A 20,041-nucleotide genomic window follows, 5' to 3' on the forward strand; every position below is an offset into this window, starting at 1 on the left:
TGCTTCTCACTAAATAAGAATATCACAAAAAAGTTAATTTATTTCAGTTCTTCAATATAAAAAGTGAAACTCATATATTGTATAGAGTCATTACAAACAAAGTGATCTATTTCACGTGTTTATTTCTGTTAACGTTGATGATTATACCTGTGTGTAATGACTCTATATAATATAGGAGTTTCACTTTTTGTATTGAAGAACTGAAATAAATTAACTTTTTGATGATATTCTAATTTTGTGAGACGCACTTGTGTGTGTCAAATCTATTGTTATGGGCACTAGGGTCTTGTGGTTTGACATAGGGGCACTGAAGCAGGCACTATGGCATTGGCATTAATATGGCTACCAGCAGGGCTTGAAGAAGAGTACAGATTATAGTGGCGATACACCCGCATACTAATAGTGTATGTCAATTGTAGCAGACACTAGCTAGAGCGTACTATCAATAGCAGGCACTTTTATACAGGGCAGTACCATGTGCGACCAGCAGAGGGAACTGCATGCCACATACTGACTGGAGGATGTCTGCCGTCAGGTGAAACGCTAAACACGGAAGAAGAGTGGAACGCATAGAGCGGAAGCGGAGTGTTTGGGTCTCGAGGGAACGTGCTGTGCGCGGTGTCAAGTGTGAATGATCCTGGGCTAGAGCGGTCAGTGTGGCCCGTACTTTACTGTCACAACTGTGTTCTGCAGAGTCAGGTAATACTATGTACTTCTGTGTCATTCTCAAGAGCGTCTACACGACGCCAGTGTTCAATCATGGATAGCAGCAGTACCCCCTAGAGGCACAAGTCGCAGTACCCCACTAGCAAGGACTAGTCGCAGTACCCCACCAGCAGCACTAGTCGCAGTACCCCGCCAGCAGCACTAGTCGCAGTACCCCGCCAGCAGCACTAGTCGCCGTACCCCGCCAGCAGCACTAGTCGCAGTACCCCGCCAGCAGCACTAGTCGCAGTACCCCGCCAGCAGCGCTAGTCGCCGTACCCCGCCAGCAGCGCTAGTCGCAGTACCCCGCCAGCAGCGCTAGTCGCCGTACCCCGCCAGCAGCGCTAGTCGCAGTACCCCGCCAGCAGCGCTAGTCGCCGTACCCCGCCAGCAGCGCTAGTCGCCGTACCCCGCCAGCAGCACTAGTCGCCGTACCCCGCCAGCAGCACTAGTCGCAGTACCCCGCCAGCAGCACTAGTCGCCGTACCCCGCCAGCAGCACTAGTCGCCGTACCCCGCCAGCAGCACTAGTCGCAGTACCCCGCCAGCAGCACTAGTCGCAGTACCCCGCCAGCAGCACTAGTCGCCGTACCCCGCCAGCAGCACTAGTCGCCGTACCCCGCCAGCAGCACTAGTCGCCGTACCCCGCCAGCAGCACTAGTCGCCGTACCCCGCCAGCAGCACTAGTCGCCGTACCCCGCCAGCAGCACTAGTCGCCGTACCCCGCCAGCAGCACTAGTCGCCGTACCCCGCCAGCAGCACTAGTCGCCGTACCCCGCCAGCAGCACTAGTCGCCGTAGCCCGCCAGCGAGCACTAGTCGCCGTAGCCCGCCAGCGAGGACAAGTCGCGGTGCCCTACGAGCAAGCACTAGTCGCGGTGCCCTACGAGCAGGCACTAGTCGCGGTCCCGCACCAGCAGTACCAGCCACAAAGTCAGCTAAATTCCTCCAGAGTCGATAGGCTCTCATCATATTGAACACAATCCTTTAATTACGGTTATTACGGTATACCTTCTGGTGGTTTTCCGCACCTCTCCTTTTTTCCCTCTGTATTGGAAAGCATTCTCCACTAATCACGGAAGCTTCCTGTACGGCATATTTTTCTTTATGAAGTTTTCCACTACTAAATATAATGCCCTCAATGTATTTAAACTGTGCAGACAAGTTTCTTTGTAAATACCTTGGTTGTTCTTTATTGCCTGTGAGCGGCGCTATAGCTGGCCGCTATTGCATCAAAAAGTGGGACCTTTTTTGGTTCTGTAGCATTGAAGCGGCAGCCGAAACTTATAAAGTCCATCAGAACTAGAATTAGAGAACCATAAATCCATGTTCAGACTAATTGTAGGACTTCCTTATGCGGTGGGTGTAACGGATGTAAACTCCCCCTGTATAATGCCTATATAAAAATGGCTAAATGCAGATTATTTTTTGAGAACCTAGTTTTTAATGATTGTTCATGGCAAAAACTGTTCCATCTGTCATTAACAGACATCGATATTGCTCTGTCTGTAGCACATGACGGGTATTGGAGAAGTGATCAGCTTATTTGATGCTACAGATCAGACTACACCAGAGCTGAGCAACATCCGGCCCTCTGGCTGTTCCAGTCTGGCCCGATACAGCCGAAAGGCTGAAAACAGTGTCCCACGGGCTGCACCATGCCCACACCCATGCCCTCTACCGTCTATCTGCATCCTCAGGATGCTGATTACGGTGAATACATTGTTGGAGGACAGAGACGCCGGCTCCTTTTTTCCACCAATGAGCATGTACGATGACGTTATTATCGCTTCTGCTGTGCGGCAAGTCAGTGCATCAATGATTGGAGCAGAGCGCTGGGGAAATGGGAGCGAGGGGAGTATGTGTTTTTGTTTATTTTTCTTACTGTATGGGATGTGAGCCTGTATATAAGGGGCTATGTGGGGACTCATACGGTGTATAGGCGGCTATGTGGGGACTCATGCGGTGTATAGAGGGCTATGTGGGGACTCATGTGGTGTATATGTGGCGCCCCTGAGGGTTCAGTCGCCACAGAGGTACTGCACCTCACCCAAAGGTGTGGTGTCTCCCTTCACTCAGGTAAGGAGGGAGTGCTGCACGGAACCCCAACACCTACTTCCAACACTACACTGCTCCAGGCCGGCTGGAGGGGCCACATGCAGAACGCAGCTGCTGAGCCCTGACCCTGGCTAGAGTGGGGGGAACCAGTAGTGGGTGTGGGTGGAGGAAGTAGTTTAAGGGAGCACTATACAGTAGATATATAAAGGGAAGACATCTTAGGGAGGTAGTTGAGCTGAGAGAGTAAGGTCAGTCAGTCAGGGAGCAGAGTCTCTTTAGGAGCTGTGCTCCACAAGTAGGGCCTAGTCCTAGAGGCCCAGGAGAGGAGCAGAGGAGTAGGCTCCGATCTGAAGAAGGGATCGTAGGGGGTACCGTGAGTGCAGGTGGCACCCGTACACCCCGAACCTGCCAAGTGTCAGGAGGATCTAGGCCGCAAGAAGGGGACCGGTCCCTGGCCCAGTCGTGCAGCTTCAAGCCTCGGCTGGAAAAACCGGAGGCTTCTGGCTTCTCCAATTCAAGTAAGGTCAAGCAGGTCTGTGCAACTTCGAACGGACAGGGGGGACCTCAAAGCACCCGAACAGGATTCAGAGTGGGAAGCGCAGGGCAGGAGGGAGAAAGACCGTGAAGTTGGTCTAGAAAGGCACACAAGAAAGTGGGGTTCTGCCAGGTTCTCCCAAGCTGTCTGAGGAAGGACTGAACCCCTGCCCGGTGAACGTGGAGGCTTGCATCTGTACAGTGCACCTGTGGTCTGTCTAAGAACTGTGAGTAAAAATCTTGGATGACTGCACTGTTCTGCCTCCGTCCCTTCTTTCACCGGCGCCATTTCTCTCCCTGCACCACAACGCCCAGCGCAACCTGCATCGTTTTCACTGCCCTGAGGCCTGCTCCACCTGTGGGGAGCCGTTCCATCTCAAGCTGCCCTAACACCTGCCTCAGAGGACTGTCGCAGCGCTGGTGAACCTCACCAGGCACCACAGGTGGCGTCACGAACTTTCCCTAACAATTATATCCCCTTTTTGCACTGACCGCCCAGGGTCACGGACCGGGCCAGCCACCGTGATATCCGCCAAAAGCAGCCATAAGGCCCGGCGGCCGAGTACCCCACGGCCCTGGGGGCGAGTCATATAGGGAACTATGTGGGGACTCGTACTGTGTATACAGGGCTATGTGGGGACTCTTACTGTGTATACAGGGCTATGTGGGGACTCGTACTGTGTATACAGGGCTATGTGGGGACTCGTACTGTGTATACAGGGCTATGTGGGGACTCGTACTGTGTATACAGGGCTATGTGGGGACTCGTACTGTGTATACAGGGCTATGTGGGGACTTATACATGTTTGGTGCCTACGAACTCGTAATGACCTGGAGAATAATAATTTTTTTTTTTGCAATTTCATCGCACTTGGATTTTTTTCCCCGTTTTCCAGTACATGGTATGTTAAAACTAGTGATGTCGTTCAAAAGTACAACTCGTCCCGCAAAAAATAAGCCCTCACATGGCCATATTGACCGAAAAATAAAAAAGTTCTGGCTCTGGGAACAAGGGGAGCAAAAAACGAAAACGCAAAACTGGAAAATGCTCCGGTCATTAACCCCTTAAGGACCCTGGGATTTTCCGTTTTTGCATTTTCGTTTTTTGCTCCCCTTGTTCCCAGAGCCATAGCGTTTTTATTTTTTGGTCAATATGGCCATGTGAGGGCTTATTTTTTGCGGGACGAGTTGTACTTTTCAACGACATCACTGGTTTTACCATATCGTGTACGGGAAAACGGGAAAAAAATTCCAAGTGCGGTGAAATTGCAAAAAAAAGTGCAATACCACAGATGTTTTTTTTTTTTTTACCACGTTCACTGAATGCTAAAACTGACCTGCCTGCCATCATTATTTCCCAGGTCATTACGAGTTTGTAGACACCAAACATGTACAGGTTCTTTTTTATTTAAGTGGTGAAAAAAAAATCCAAAGTTTGCTTAAAAAAAAAAAAAAAAAAGTCTCCATTTTTCGGGATCTGAGGCCGGGTGAGGGCTTATTTTTTGCGCGCCGAGCTGAAGTTTTTATTGATAACATTTTGGAGTAGATCCGATGTTTTGATTGCCCGTTATTGCAGTGTTGCGGCGACCAAAAAACTTAATTCTGGCGTTTAGAATTTTTTTCTCGTTACACCGTCTACCGATCGGATTAATTCTTTTTTTATACTGATAGCTCGGGCGATTCTGAACGCGGCAATACCAAATATGTGTATGTGTTTTTTTTATTATTATTTTATTTTGAATGGGGCAAAAGGGGGGTGATTTAAACTTTTTATATTTTTTTAATATTTTTAAGAACATTTTTTTACACTTTTTGCTTGCTTCTATAGTCTCCATAGGAGACTAGAAGCAGCAACTGTCTGATCTCCTCTGCTGCATACAGGCGATGATCAGATCACCTCTATGTAGCAAAAATCCTGTGCTATGAGCATCCAACAACTAGGTGGTGCTCATAGCGATCATTACATGACAACCACTGTGGTCTCCTGCAGACCCAGGGTTGTCATGCCCACCTATCAGTGACCCGCGATCACGTGACGGGGTCGCCGATGGGCGGGGTAAGTGATGTTAAATGCTGCTGTCAGAGATTGACAGTGGCATTTAACTGGCTAACAGCCACGGGTGGATCGCGATTCCACCCGCAGCTGTTGCGGGCACATGTCAGCTGTAATAATCAGCTGACATGTGCCCGGTTCAGTGTGGGCTCTGCGCCGGAGCCCTCACTGAACCGGGGGTGATGGCCTGGTGCGTACTATTACGCCCCAGGCTTTAAAGGGGTTAAGGGCAATGGTACCAAACAATAATGAAATGTATGTAAACTTTTGACTTTGCAGTAGGTAAAAATGCCTTAAAACATTCTCTCTCTCTCATTATTCTGGCATTTGGCAAATATTAAAAATTATGGTAATCCTAAATGACCTAAAACGGGAAAGGTTTATTCTGATTTCATGTCAGATATTGAGAAAAACATCCATATGTGTCTTTATATATAGTGTATGTAAACTTCTGGATTCAACTATATATAGAGGGGCTATGTGAGGGCTCATGTATATAGAGGGACTATGTGTTGGGCTCGTATTGTGTATAGGAGGCTATGTGGGTGCTCACAATGTATATAGGAGGTTGTTGGGGGGACTCATACTGTATGTGGGGGCTCATACTGCATATAAGGGGGGCTGTGTGTGGGCTCTATATATAGGGGGTTGTCGGCATACTTATTTCTGCTCAATATTAAGTAATACAATTGATATTAATATAAAATAATGCTAATTAATATGTTTATTAATATAGAACATAATTAGTTTCAGCCTACTGGTTCGGCCCTCCACAACAATCAGTCTCATATTCCCCCTCTGGAAAATTAATTACCCACCCCTGGGCTAGGCTGTTAATATGCTGTGTAAATGACGTCATTATCTCTTCTGCTGTGCGGCAAGTCAGTGCATCAGTGATTGGAGCGAGGGGAGTATGTATTTTGTATATATTTTTTTAATAAATGTATGGGATGTGAACCTGTGTATAGTGTTCTATGTTTGGGCTCGTACTGTGTAGAGTGGGCTATGTTTGGGTTCGTACTGTGTATAGTGGGCTATGTTTGGGTTCGTACTGTGTATAGTGGGCTATGTTTGGGCTCGTACTGTGTATAGTGGGCTATGTTTGGGCTCGTACTGTGTATAGTGGGCTATGTTTGGGCTCGTACTGTGTATAGTGGGCTATGTTTGGGCTCGTACTGTGTATAGTGGGCTATGTTTGGGCTCGTACTGTGTATAGTGGGCTATGTTTGGGCTCGTACTGTGTATAGTGGGCTATGTTTGGGCTCGTACTGTGTAGAGTGGGCTATGTTTGGGTTCGTACTGTGTAGAGTGGGCTATGTTTGGGTTCGTACTGTGTAGAGTGGGCTATGTTTGGGTTCGTACTGTGTATAGTGGGCTATGTTTGGGCTCGTACTGTGTATAGTGGGCTATGTTTGGGCTCGTACTGTGTATAGTGGGCTATGTTTGGGCTCGTACTGTGTATAGTGGGCTATGTTTGGGCTCGTACTGTGTATATAGTGGGCTATGTTTGGGCTCGTACTGTGTAGAGTGGGCTATGTTTGGGCTCGTACTGTGTAGAGTGGGCTATGTTTGGGCTCGTACTGTGTAGAGTGGGCTATGTTTGGGCTCGTACTGTGTAGAGTGGGCTATGTTTGGGCTCGTACTGTGTAGAGTGGGCTATGTTTGGGCTCGTACTGTGTAGAGTCATTCCATGTCAAGTGGACCAGTGGTCCCAACTCGACCTCCGATTTTGCTGAAAATTTATAAAGATGTACATGTATGTTTGAAAAGAGGTTCTGTAAATTTTTAGGGCCAGATCTCAAATACATTGGGCACTGTTGACCTTTCACTGGAGGTTCCACCAAGCCTGCGGCTTCAGCTAAGAGGATTTTGCAAACTTTGGCTCATAGCCATTAGAGTTCTGTACTGGCTATGATGCTGAAATTTGGCATACTAGCTCAACTTTTGCTGCTAAACACGATAAAATTATTACCGGCTATGACAAAACAATATTTCGGCCGCAATTTTGTGTCAAAGTATCTTGTAAAACGCGTCGCATGAAATTTATGCCAAAATTTGCCCATATATAACTCAAGACCAAAAACCAATAGTAACTGGTGCTTTGCCCTGTACACCAAACATCTACATGACTTTGCATTGCTGCAATATCACGGTCAAATCATATGTATTTGTGGAAATATTCACACCCACATATGATGAAAAACTTAAAAAAAACAAAAACGAATTTTACCTATTTTTAGGTCAAATTTCTCAAAAAGGGTACCCCTAAAATATATTAATTCTGATATCATTAGAAAGATCACATTTTTCTCTACAAGGATCATTGTTTTTTTTTTTTGGAGTCTCTCAGTTTAAGAAAAGAAAAATGCCACTGAACATGGTGTTATTTATTAATAAGCAATGAATGGTAACTGCACTATTCAAACCCTTGCGTTGGTCCATGGTGGTTATACCACAACCAATTCCCTAAGAATTGGTATTATAATCCTATTAAGAATTGTAATAATGCTGTCTTTCGAGAATTGGCAGCCCCATCGCCTAGGAGCCATGGCCGATAGCCGTGCAAGGCCAGCCGCAGGCGGTCTCTTTATCGCAGGTTCCGAAGCCTGAGGGTGGGTGTCTTTGCCTAGGATCCCAAGCCTAATATTGGGTATCTTTTGTTGGTTCCCAAGCCATAATGTTCAGTCTAAGTGGTCTGGAATTGTTGCTGAATTTGCAACATAATCGGTTCAGAGAAGCTGTATTGTCGGCCCATTGCTGTTGCAGCTGGTGCTGGAATTATTGCAATGATTGACTGCTCGGGAATCCAGCATGTATCATTTCTCACAGGCCAGTGAAAGAAGCTAGCTGGTCCATGAGGATGCATAAAATTTATTAATGCATCATGGTCGTCGACTGAAATTTCAGAAATATTTCCAATCCACCAGTTCCTATCGTAAATGCTGGCAATGTATTGCCCTGGCTAGAGGTTTGCAATTGGCACAAAAGGCATTTCTGATCTGACAGATCTATCTACATGGGCAATGAAAGATGATAGGTCATTTGACACCCTTGAAATGCGAATCTTTTTGTCATCAATTGGCACAAACTGGTGATTTTCTCTTGTTCCAGCAATTGTATGTCCATCTTTGAACCTTTCCTCTTGAACTACGTATTTCGTCAATTTTTTCTTTTGAAACAAAAAAAAATTTGATTCCATGCAGTTGCTCGTTGCAAAAGTTGAATAAATCCACCGGGGTCAGTATTTGGTTTTCAGTTGGGCGTTGAAGACTGGCACGAGCTACCAACCTTTTTGCTGTCCCTCCAATCCCATCACAGGGTGACTTTCCATGACTGGTACCAAAAAAATTCCATTCAGCGCTGATATTGAAATCAGCATTGTGGTGGCACAAGTTGAGAAAATTTTTGAAATTTTTGTACTGGGCTGCAGATCCATCGCTGAAGTAGTGGATATGACGAATCCCATAGATGAGAGTCTTGAGATACTCCACAATTACTGTTAAGAAAGTGTGGACTGCAACTGTGTCATGTCGTGAGCAATCACTGATTATGCACAAGCTGATGTTCTGCGCAGCTTCACCATTTAACTCCTTGAAGTAAATTACAAATGGGTGTACTGTAGCTTGACTATTTTCCCAGTGGAAACCTTGAATGGCATCTTGAACAATAAATGAGTAATTTTCAGCAAAGTCCATAAGGATCACAAGCTCTCCAGGTCTCAGATTTTCCTTCAACGATTTCAAATAGCTACTTTGATGCTTGGCGATGTAGTGATGGCTACAAAGTTTAGAAATTTTCAAAACCAATTCTTCAATGAAATCTTCTATAGTCAGTTGTTTGGTATCAAGCGTGTCTCGATCAGTGTGAATCCATTGTTTGAACTCAATAATATCTTCAGGGTCACTGTTACCAAACACATTGACTAGAAATTCTTTTAAAACTTCAGGACCCGGGCATTTATCACAACGGCCAAGCATACAGTCCTTGGATTCAATTCCACAGACCATTTTGCATATGAGCTCTTTGTAGTCATCATTGATTGGGCATGCTGCAAGCATTAGTTTGACATTTTGGTGAATGGTACACACACAAACGGAATGTGTTCCAGCAGATCCAACGGTTACGCACCACTTTGGCCGAAGCTCACAAAACTTGGAAAATCCAATTTCAGGGCCATTCCGATCCCGATAGGCAACAAACATTTCCCTCATATTGCTCAGTAATAGTCGCTTTTGCATCTGCTTTTTTTCTCCTGCTATTCGCACTGATACATAATCTTTTTTACCAGGGCACATTCGACTGAATTCATCATCCTCAAAAAATGCCTGCACCTTTTTCTTCACTTCCTCAGAAACTTTCTTGCCACACTTGATTCTAGGTAAGGCTAAGATCCCATGTTCACATTTAAGCTTTCAAGCTTGTTTGACCATTCGTTCAGAGACACCGAATTTGTCTGATATAGCCTTAATGGACCAACTTTTAGGTGCCAATGTCAAGATTTGGACCTTTTCTGCCCGACTGGACACCTGCAGCTTTTGCTTTTAATCTGCCAAAAGGTGATTGTAATCCAGACACATTTTGCACTGTGCTGTTTTTGTTTGCTCAATGTCTTTTGGCTCAAGCCCTCCAATTGAAGCAATCTTGCTAGAAAATGCATTTTGTACCTGGCTTATCTTTCTCCTTGCATATCCAAGTGAATCCCGCTGGCTTACCCGTGGATATTTCAGAGGAGAGATGCCAATGGATGTTAAGCTTGAATTTAGACTTTCAGGAGAACATTCCATTCCATCTGGATCTGATTCAGAGGAAACTGGATCAGCTGATTTTTTCCTGTTAGCAAATTCTTTTTGACATGATACACACATCTTCTGGCCAGGCTTCACATCATTCTTTGTAAATTCGTTCAACTGGTCAGCTGCTAACAAATTGATAGCTCGCAAATTCTTTTTGGTGTTATGACCTTTCTTCCCAAAAGGATTGCAACACGATTTTTGCAAATGCTCATATTTGGTCAAGAATGAAGCTTCATGGTGTAAACAGATTTGTGAATGTTCGTCAAAATTTAGTCCCACTCGTCGACGCAGCAATTTCTGTTCATCCAATCCAAAGCTTGTAAACAATTTCAACTCATCCTTGCTATGGGTGAATGTCTTAAGGTGGCACTTCGAATTGTTCGCAAGGCCGATAGAGCACTGGGCCGATTCCTCATCAATTTCATTCTCCATCGCTAAAAAATAAATAATATATGCATTAAAATGTAACAATAGTCAATAACGTTTCATAAACAAAAAGGTTTACAGGTTTTTGATTATAATAGACATTGCTAGCAACAATACAACTCTGTAACATGTGATAAGAATCTGAAAATCAAACACAAAATCAATGCATTACACGCATAAATAACACCATGTTCAGTGGTATTTTTCTTTTCTTAAACTGAGAGACTCCAAAAAAAACAAACAATGATCCTTGTAGAGAAAAATGTGCTCTTTCTAATGATATCAGAATTAATATATTTTAGGGGTACCCTTTTTGAGAAATTTGACCTAAAAATAGGTAAAATTTGTTTTTTTTACGTTTTTCATCATATGTGGGTGTGAATATTTCCACAAATACATATGGTTTGACCGTGATATTGCAGCAATGCAAAGTCATGTAGATGTTTGGTGTACAGGGCAAAGCACCAGTTACTATTGGTTTTTGGTCTTGAGTTATATATGGGCAAAGTTTGGCATAAATTTTATGCGACGCATTTTACAAGCTACTTTGACACAAAATTGCGGCTGAAATATTGTTTTGTCATAGCCGGTAATAATTTTATCGTGTTTAGCAGCAAAAGTTGAGCTAGTATGCCAAATTTCAGCATCATAGCCAGTACAGAACTCTAATGGCTATGAGCCAAAGTTTGCAAAATCCTCTTAGCTGAAGCCGCAGGCTTGGTGGAACCTCCAGTGAAAGGTCAACAGTGCCCAATGTATTTGAGATCTGGCCCTAAAAAATTACAGAACCTCTTTTTAAACATACATGTACATCCTTATAAATTTTCAACAAAATGGGAGAAGGTCGAGTGGGGACGATTTTTAAAACTGGTCCACTTGATGTGGAATGACCCTATAGTGGGCTATGTTTGGGCTCGTACTGTGTATAGTGGGCTATGTTTGGGCTCGTACTGTGTATAGTGGGCTATGTTTGGGCTCGTACTGTGTATAGTGGGCTATGTTTAGGCTCGTACTGTGTATAGTGGGCTATGTTTGGGCTCGTACTGTGTATAGTGGGCTATGTTTGGGCTCGTACTGTGTATAGTGGGCTATGTTTGGGCTCGTACTGTGTATAGTGGGCTATGTTTGGGCTCATACTGTGTATAGTGGGCTATGTTTGGGCTCGTACTGTGTATAGTGGGCTATGTTTGGGATCGTACTGTGTATAGTGGGCTATGTTTGGGCTCGTACTGTGTATAGTGGGCTATGTTTGGGCTCGTACTGTGTATAGTGGGCTATGTTTGGGCTCGTACTGTGTATAGTGGGCTATGTTTGGGCTCGTACTGTGTATAGTGGGCTATGTTTGGGCTCGTACTGTGTATAGTGGGCTATGTTTGGGCTCGTACTGTGTATAGTGGGCTATGTTTGGGCTCGTACTGTGTATAGTGGGCTATGTTTGGGCTCGTACTGTGTATAGTGGGCTATGTTTGGGCTCGTACTGTGTATAGTGGGCTATGTTTGGGCTCGTACTGTGTATAGTGGGCTATGTTTGGGCTCGTACTGTGTATAGGGGCTATGTTTGGGCTCGTACTGTGTATAGTGGGCTATGTTTGGGCTCGTACTGTGTATAGTGGGCTATGTTTGGGCTCGTACTGTGTATAGTAGGCTATGTTTGGGCTCGTACTGTGTATAGTGGGCTATGTTTGGGCTCGTACTGTGTATAGTGGGCTATGTTTGGGCTCGTACTGTGTATAGTGGGCTATGTTTGGGCTCGTACTGTGTATAGTGGGCTATGTTTGGGCTCGTACTGTGTATAGTGGGCTATGTTTGGGCTCGTACTGTGTATAGTGGGCTATGTTTGGGCTCGTACTGTGTATAGTGGGCTATGTTTGGGCTCGTACTGTGTATAGTGGGCTATGTTTGGGCTCGTACTGTGTATAGTGGGCTATGTTTGGGCTCGTACTTTGTAAAATGTATAAACCGTGTTTTCTGCGGTTTCAGACGGAATCTTTAACTGAGCCATTGAATATAATTGTCAGGAAAACGACACCCACTTTTGGGTCAGACCTTGCAGCTCTCTGGCGCCCCCTTATCCTGCTGGTCAAACATGGTATTGACCGAGGATAAGCACTGTTGCCGCTGCTCTAGTTTATGTCGACTATTGCGGCACGTGATGTGACAGGACGTATATATACCACCAGTTCCTTCCAGGAACGTATATATGCCTCCGACCAGCCACTCTCAAATCACAATATCCCATAAATACTGGTATACTGCCACCACCGATCACTTAACAGGTGGATCGGGTACATGGCAGGTAACGTGAATTAGCGGGTGAGGAACGTGTTTGCTCGACATAGGACAAGAAGGACGAAACTGGTAAATAATTAATGATTTACTCCCAAAAGGGGGGCAGTGTTTACAAAATATATACAAGATATTATAAAGGAGACAATTTACATCTATGCATAAACAGTTATTAAAATAAAAGGGATAAGTAATAGCAAAACCTGCTTCACAAGGTGATGGTCTCAGATTCTGTGGGGGGGACGGCTCCCCAGAAATTAGAGGTGATTCTTCTACGCCGCGTGGTGTGCGTGCGTCCGACGTCCCTGAGAAGAATGACCTGAAAATGGCCGATTTGCTTTTTAGTAACAGGGCCAAATTATTAGGAACCACCCATTTTGTCTACCTCACACGGGGGCTCGGTTTTGTGAAACCACCCAGCTGCATAGAACATAGAAACCTTCAGATTTCATATCTTGATGTGGGGGGTGCCCACATCCAAGATGGAGACATCATGTTGGCCGTCACTAATTTTCATGCAGATGGATATTAAACAGGACCTCTCTATGATGCTCAGAAGCTAAGAAACCAATTCCTCGATTTCTGGGGGTATCCCAGTTATGAAAAATATATCATTGTAAAAAGGAAAATGTGAACATTGCAAAAATCTGGTCCCTGGGTTAGTGACCGTCATGTGCGTTTTTAAATTCTACATTAACTGTACAAGCTTTTAAACAATGGGAATTTTGGAGGGAATAATCTAGTTTGAGCTAGAAGCTGCGCTACACTGAGGGTTTACGACGCTAATAAAAATTCTTAGGGTTGGGGCCAGCACTGCAGTTCTTTGTCTTCTTACAAACGGATAGGGGGTGGGGGGTTTTCTTTTTAAAACATCTCTCATTTTTAAAATTTTGGGAAAAAATACCTTTTGCCTGACACCTCCCCCTTTTAGACTGCGCTATGGAGGTAGGACCTTCTGGTACTCCTCCAAGCGTATGTCTGGAGGCTCCCCTCGCCGGGACAACCCATCGGCATTGCCATGCTCGCTGCCCTTGCGGTGTTGAACGGTAAAGTCGTACTGCTGGAGGGTGAGGCTCCAGCGTAACAACCTTCCGTTGGCACCTGACATGGTGTGCAGCCAACTCAGGGGGTTGTGGTCAGTCACGACAGTGAAGGGGCGCCCGTACAAGTAAGTCTGTAAGCGGTTGAGGGCCCATACAATGGCCAGGCACTCCTTCTCTATGGTGGAATAGGCCACTTCCCTCGGCAGCAGTTTCCGGCTTGGGTACAACACGGGGTGTTCTTGGTTCCCCGAGTCGACCTGGCTGAGTAAAGACCGACGCCAAAGAGTGGCCGTGTGCCGTCGACCGCCTTTAGCACAGGGGATCTGCTCAAGGCAGTCTTCAACGCCCTAAAGGCCACCTCGCATTCATCTGTCCATTTGACGGAATGGGGTAGGCTCTTCCTGGTGAGGTCTGGCAAGGGCTACTACAGTCCTGTACAAAGCCTCTATAGTACCCTGCGGTGCCCAAGAAGGACTGCACCTGCTTCTTGGTCCTGGGGGTGGGCCAGGACATGATAGCGTCCACCTTTCCAGGCTCTGGCTTCAGAGTACCCCCACCTACCCGGTGCCCCAGGTAGTGGACCTCGTTCATGCCCATCTGGCACTTTCCCGGCTTGATGGTCAAGCCCGCCTGGTGAATGCGCCCGAGCACCTGCTGCAGATGCTCGAGGTGATCCTCCCAGGTGGGACTGAAGATGGCAATGTTATCGAGGTACGCCACTGCGTACCTCTCCAGTCCCTGGAGCAGGTGGTTGACCATTCGCTGGAACGTGGCAGGGGCATTTTTCATGCCGAAAGGCATGACCGTGGATTCATACAATCCGAAGGGGGTGATAAAGGCGGACTTCTCCTGGGCCCCGGGGCTCAAGGGAATCTGCCAATATCCCCGACTCAAATCCATAATGGAGAGAGAGCTCGCACTGGCTAACCGCTCCAGCAGCTCCTCAATGCGTGGCATTGGTTGTGCATCAGAGGCTGTGATAGCGTTGAGCCCCCTGTAGTCCACACAGAACCGGGTGGTCCGGTCCTTCTTTGGCACCAGGACTACAGGTGAGGCCCACGCGCTCTTGGACCGCTTAATCACCCCCAACTGCAGCATCTCCTCGACCTCCTGGCGCATGACATGCTGCACCTCGTCAGAGATTCGATAGGCTGTCCGCCGGAGTGGGGCATGATTCCCGGTGTCCACTTCATGGACCGCCACTTCAGTCCTGCCAGGCAGGTTGGTGAACACTGCTTGGAAGGGTTTCAGCACTGCTTGCATCTGAGACCTCTGGTCTGCGGATAGCAAGTCGCTTAGCTCTACATCCTCTAGGGACCCGCTGGCCTTCGCTTGGGCGAGCATGTCCAAGAGGGGGTCATCCTCCCCATCCTCGGGCAGGTTGCAGACCGGTAGGACGCAGGTTCCACGTTCTTGATGAGCCTTCATCATATTAACGTGAAACGCCTTCCGCCTACCCCGCTCGTGGTCAAGTGTGATCACGTAGGTGACCGGGTTGAGCTGTTGGTGAATGACGTACGGGCCTTCCCAGGCCGCCTGAAGCTTGTCCTTTGGTACGGGGACCAGCACCCACACCTTCTGACCCACCGGGTAGGTCCGTTCTCGGGCGTTCTGGTCGTACCAATGCTTCTGGTCAGCCTGGGCTTGCGCCATGTTGTCATGCACCAACTGCGTCAAGGTCTGCATCTTGTCACGGAAGCGCACGACCTACTCCACGATGGACACTCCTGGGGAGCTCGGCTCTTCTTCCTAGAATTCCCTTATCAACCCAAGGGGTCCTCGGACACGCCTGCCATACAGGAGCTCAAAGGGGGAGAACCCCGTCGAGGCCTGTGGAACCTCTCTGTAAGCAAATAGCAGGTGTGGGAGGTAACGCTCCCAGTCGCGACCCTGGGTTTCAACCAGCATTTTTAACATCTGTTTGAGGGTACCGTTGAATCGCTCACACAAACCATTGGTCTGTGGGTGATACGCGCTCGATACCAAATGCTGCACCTGCATTTTCTTACATAGAGCCTCCATTAAGCGTGACATGAACTGAGTCCCCTGGTCGGTAAGCATCTCCCTGGGAAATCCTACTCGCGAAAAGATGGCCAAGAGGGCGTCCGCCACCTTATCCGCCCTAATTGAGGACAGGGCTACTGCCTCCGGATATCGGGTAGCATAGTCTACCACGGTAAGGATGAAACGTTTTCCAGAGCTGCTGGGTATGGCCAGTGGTCCCACAATGTCCACAGCAATCCTCTGGAAAGGCTCCTCTATCACTGGCAAAGAGATCAGGGGGGCTTTGGTGGCCGGCCCTGACTTTCCCACTCTTTGACACGTGGTACAGGAACGACAGTAGTTCACCACATCTGTCCTCATTTTGGGCCAATAAAAGTGATGAGACAGCCGGGCCTTGGTTTTGTTGACCCCCAAGTGTCCAGCGAGTGGAATTTCATGGGCGATCCGCAACAACTCGTCCCTGAATTGGTAGGGGACGACCAACTGTCTTTCTCTCTTTCACTCCTGTTGGGGTGTACAGGGAACTGTCTCCCGGTACAACCTTCCTTGGTCTCAGAATACCCTCTCCTTATCCGACTCGGAGGTGGGTTTCTCCGCGAGGTTCCTTAACGTCTCCAGGCTAGCATCTGAGTGCAGAGCTGCCTGAAACTCCTGGCTGGAGGAAGCCAGAAGTGAGGTTAAGGCCACGTCCTCACGGGGACCCTCTGGGACCGGCTCTGGGTCCATACATGATCCGGTTATTCCTCTGTCCGAGGAGGGTCCAGAAGGCAGGGTGTTACTTGCGTTCTGGGCACTCTGACTACGGGTAAAAGCGGCTATATAGGCCGTCTCCCCGGGGAATAACACCTTCTCATTAGCCTGCGAGGCCATGAGAACTACTTCTCCATCATCCTCCATTACCTCAGGCACAGTGCTACGTATGGGGCAGCGACTATCAGCCAGGTCACCTTCTGTTGTGACACTGGTCACTGGCACAGCACCACCTGCTTCATGGTCCTCGTGCCTCTCCCCATTACCCTTGGCACTGACCTTTGCTCCTGCTAGGGGATCCTCAGCAACATCACCCTGCAGAGTGACAAGGCTGAGTTCTCCTGCACCTTCCAATACAACAACATCATCATCATCATCATCATCATCATCATCAGGTAAAGCATTGACATTCACAGTATCAGTATTAACCTTACCAACTGTATCAGATCGGGGAGGGGTGTCAGGGACATAATAAGCAAACATCCTCCCCAAATCAGTTCCCAACAAAACATTTGCAGGTAGGTTTGCAGATATTCCCACTTCCTTCACCCCACTCCCCGCACCCCAATCAATAAAAACCCGGGCCATGGGCAAGGGGCATCGGGCTCCCCCAATCCCGGTGACAGTCAGGGTCTTTCCCGGAATAAGCTCTTCAGTGGACACCAGTTCGGGTCGGATGAGGGTTCGTTCGGCCCCAGTGTCCTTGAGGCCTACAGTGAGAGTGTCCCCCACCCTGACAGACTGAAAGTTTTCACAGGCCCTCCCAACCGGCCCACCCACCAAAAGAACTGAGGCATTAGGCCCTGGGGCCTTGGATGGGGGGTTCTTCCTCTGCTTCTCTGGGCAAGTGGCGCTGAGATGACCAGTCTGGTTGCAGAAATAACACCTGCGGGCATCAGATGAAGGCCGGGCATTGGTAACGGGAAAAAGGCCTCCGGAAGGTCGGCTGGCAGGGGCAGGGATGGTGGTTGATGGCTTACCCCCTTTCCAGCTGGCGATGACCGGCTTCCGCACCTCTGGTCTCCGGTTGGCCTCGTAGGTGTCTGCGATCTGCGCTGCTTTATTGGCATCTGGTGGCTCTCGATCCATCACGAACTGCCGTACCTCAGTCGGACACAGATGCAGGAACTGGTCTTTCACCATCAGATCCTTTAGCTGCTCAAAAGTGGTCGCTGACAGTCCTTGGATCCACTGCTCGAAGTTGGTCTGGAGCCCATGCACCACATCGCTGTAACTGTCGTGCGGTCCACGCTGGAGGCTCCGGAACTTTTTACGGTACACCTCAGGGGTCAGTTGGAACCTCTGGATTAGGGCCTGCTTAATGGCATCATAGTTCCCACCGAGGCTTGGAGGAAGAGCCACAAACACATCCAGAGCTTTGCCTCGCAGCCCTGCAGTTAAATATCGCTCCCACTGTTCCTCAGGCAGCTGGTATTGTCTGCAAGTCTTTTCAAAACCCCTCAGAAAGGTGTCGAGGTCGCCATCCTTTTTCATCACAGGAAAATGCTCTGGACGGGGCTTAAACAGGGTCGCATTGTTGGTCTCACCATTCCATGAGGTGGATGCTGGGATCCCGAGTTGGGCCATCTGCAGTTCATGGGCCCTCTGAACTTGGGCCTCCGCTCGCCGCTCGGCTCTCTCGGCCTCCTGGTGCTGTTGAATTACTCTCAGCCGTCCTTCATGATCCTCTGCAGGAAGTTGCTGTAGAGCCATCTGCAGATAGGGGTCCACGCTGCCCTGGTCGCTGACGCGGCGTGCGTCTACAGGTGGGACCCCTGCAGCAGTACTGTCCATATCTCGGCTGACCCCTGGCCCTGCTGAGGTCTGGAGAAGGGCTTGCTCAGTCTCCAGTTGCACCAGTGCAGCAGCCATTTGTTCTCTGTTTTTGTCGCGGTGGTCAATGCCTCTGGTTATACATATTCCAATAAGAGTGTCCTTTTTCTGCTGGCGGTACCAGGACTCCACAACTACGACCATGATCACCAAAATAAGAATAGAAAAGAAAAACCAAAGAAGGGTAGGAGTAACTGCTACACATACAGTATTGTCTCAGATCTAATAAACACTGAGTTCGATCATCAAAACTTTTGTGCAGGGTCCAGGTAAGAACCGTGCAAGCTTTTAGTGAGAGGAATGACTGCTCAAACCAGATCACTAATGTCCTATGATCCCACCGCTGCCACCAATTTGTCAGGAAAACGACACCCACTTTTGGGTCAGACCTTGCAGCTCTCTGGCGCCCCCTTATCCTGCTGGTCAAACACGGTATTGACTGAGGATAAGCACGGTTGCCGCTTCTCTAGTTTATGTCGACTATTGCGGCACGTGATGTGACAGGACGTATATATACCACCAGTTCCTTCCAGGAACTTATATATGCCTCCGACCAGCCACCCTCAAACCACAATATCACATAAATACTGGTATACTGCCACCACCGATCGCTTAACAGGTGGATCGGGTACCTGGTAGGTAACGTGAATTAGCGGGTGAGGAACGTGTTTGCTCGACATAGGACAAGAAGGACGAAACTGGTAAATAATTAATGATTTACTCCCAAAAGGGGGGCAGTGTTTACAAAATATATACAAGATATTATAAAGGAGACAATTTACATGTATGCATAAACAGTTATTAAAATAAAAGGGATAAGTAATAGCAAAACCTGCTTCACAAAGTGATGGTCTCAGATTCTGAGGGGGGGGACGGCTCCCCAGAAATTAGAGAGGATTCTTCTACGCCGCGTGGTGTGCGTGCGTCCGACGTCCCTGAGAAGAATGACCTGAAAATGGCCGATTTGCTTTTTAGTAACAGGGCCAAATTATTAGGAACCACCCATTTTGTCTACCTCACACGGGGGCTTGGTTTTGTGAAACCACCCAGCTGCATAGAACATAGAAACTTTCAGATTTCATATCTTGGTGTGGGGGGGGTCCCACATCCAAGATGGAGACATCATGTTGGCCGTCACTAATTTTCATGCAGATGGATATTAAACAGGACCTCTCTATGATGCTCAGAAGCTAAGAAACCAATTCCTAGATTTCTGGGGGTATCCCAGTTATGAAAAATATATCATTGTAACCAGGAAAATGTGAACATTCCAAAAATCTGGTCCCTGGGTTAGTGACTGTCATATGCGTTTTTAAATTCTACATTAACTGTACAAGCTTTTAAACAATGGGAATTTTGGAGGGAATAATCTAGTTTGAGCTAGAAGCTGCGCTACACTGAGGGTTTACGACGCTAATAGAAATTCTTAGGGTGGGGGCCAGCACTGCAGTTCTTTGTCTTCTTACAAACGGATAGGGGGTGGGGGGTTTTCTTTTTAAAACATCTCTCATTTTTAAAATTCGGGAAAAAATACCTTTTGCCTGACAATAATGACAAA

The 20,041-nt window shown here is 47.5% G+C and overlaps 1 protein-coding gene across 1 annotated transcript in view; it reads left to right on the top strand.

The window, feature by feature from the left end:
• The first annotated feature begins 522 nt into the window (after positions 1-522).
• Positions 523-20,041, top strand: part of LOC141273816 (uncharacterized) — a 51,075-nt gene continuing 31,556 nt past the window's right edge. Inside the window, exon 1 of the mRNA XM_073686193.1 lies at positions 523-699. The gene's annotated coding sequence lies outside the window, so the exon portion shown is untranslated. The remainder of the gene's footprint in view (positions 700-20,041) is intronic.

The sequence above is a fragment of the Phyllobates terribilis genome, unplaced genomic scaffold (genome assembly GCF_046119375.1).
Source record: "Phyllobates terribilis strain yellow unplaced genomic scaffold, ASM4611937v1 Scaffold_5__5_contigs__length_657084704, whole genome shotgun sequence".
NCBI lineage: Eukaryota > Metazoa > Chordata > Amphibia > Anura > Dendrobatidae > Phyllobates > Phyllobates terribilis.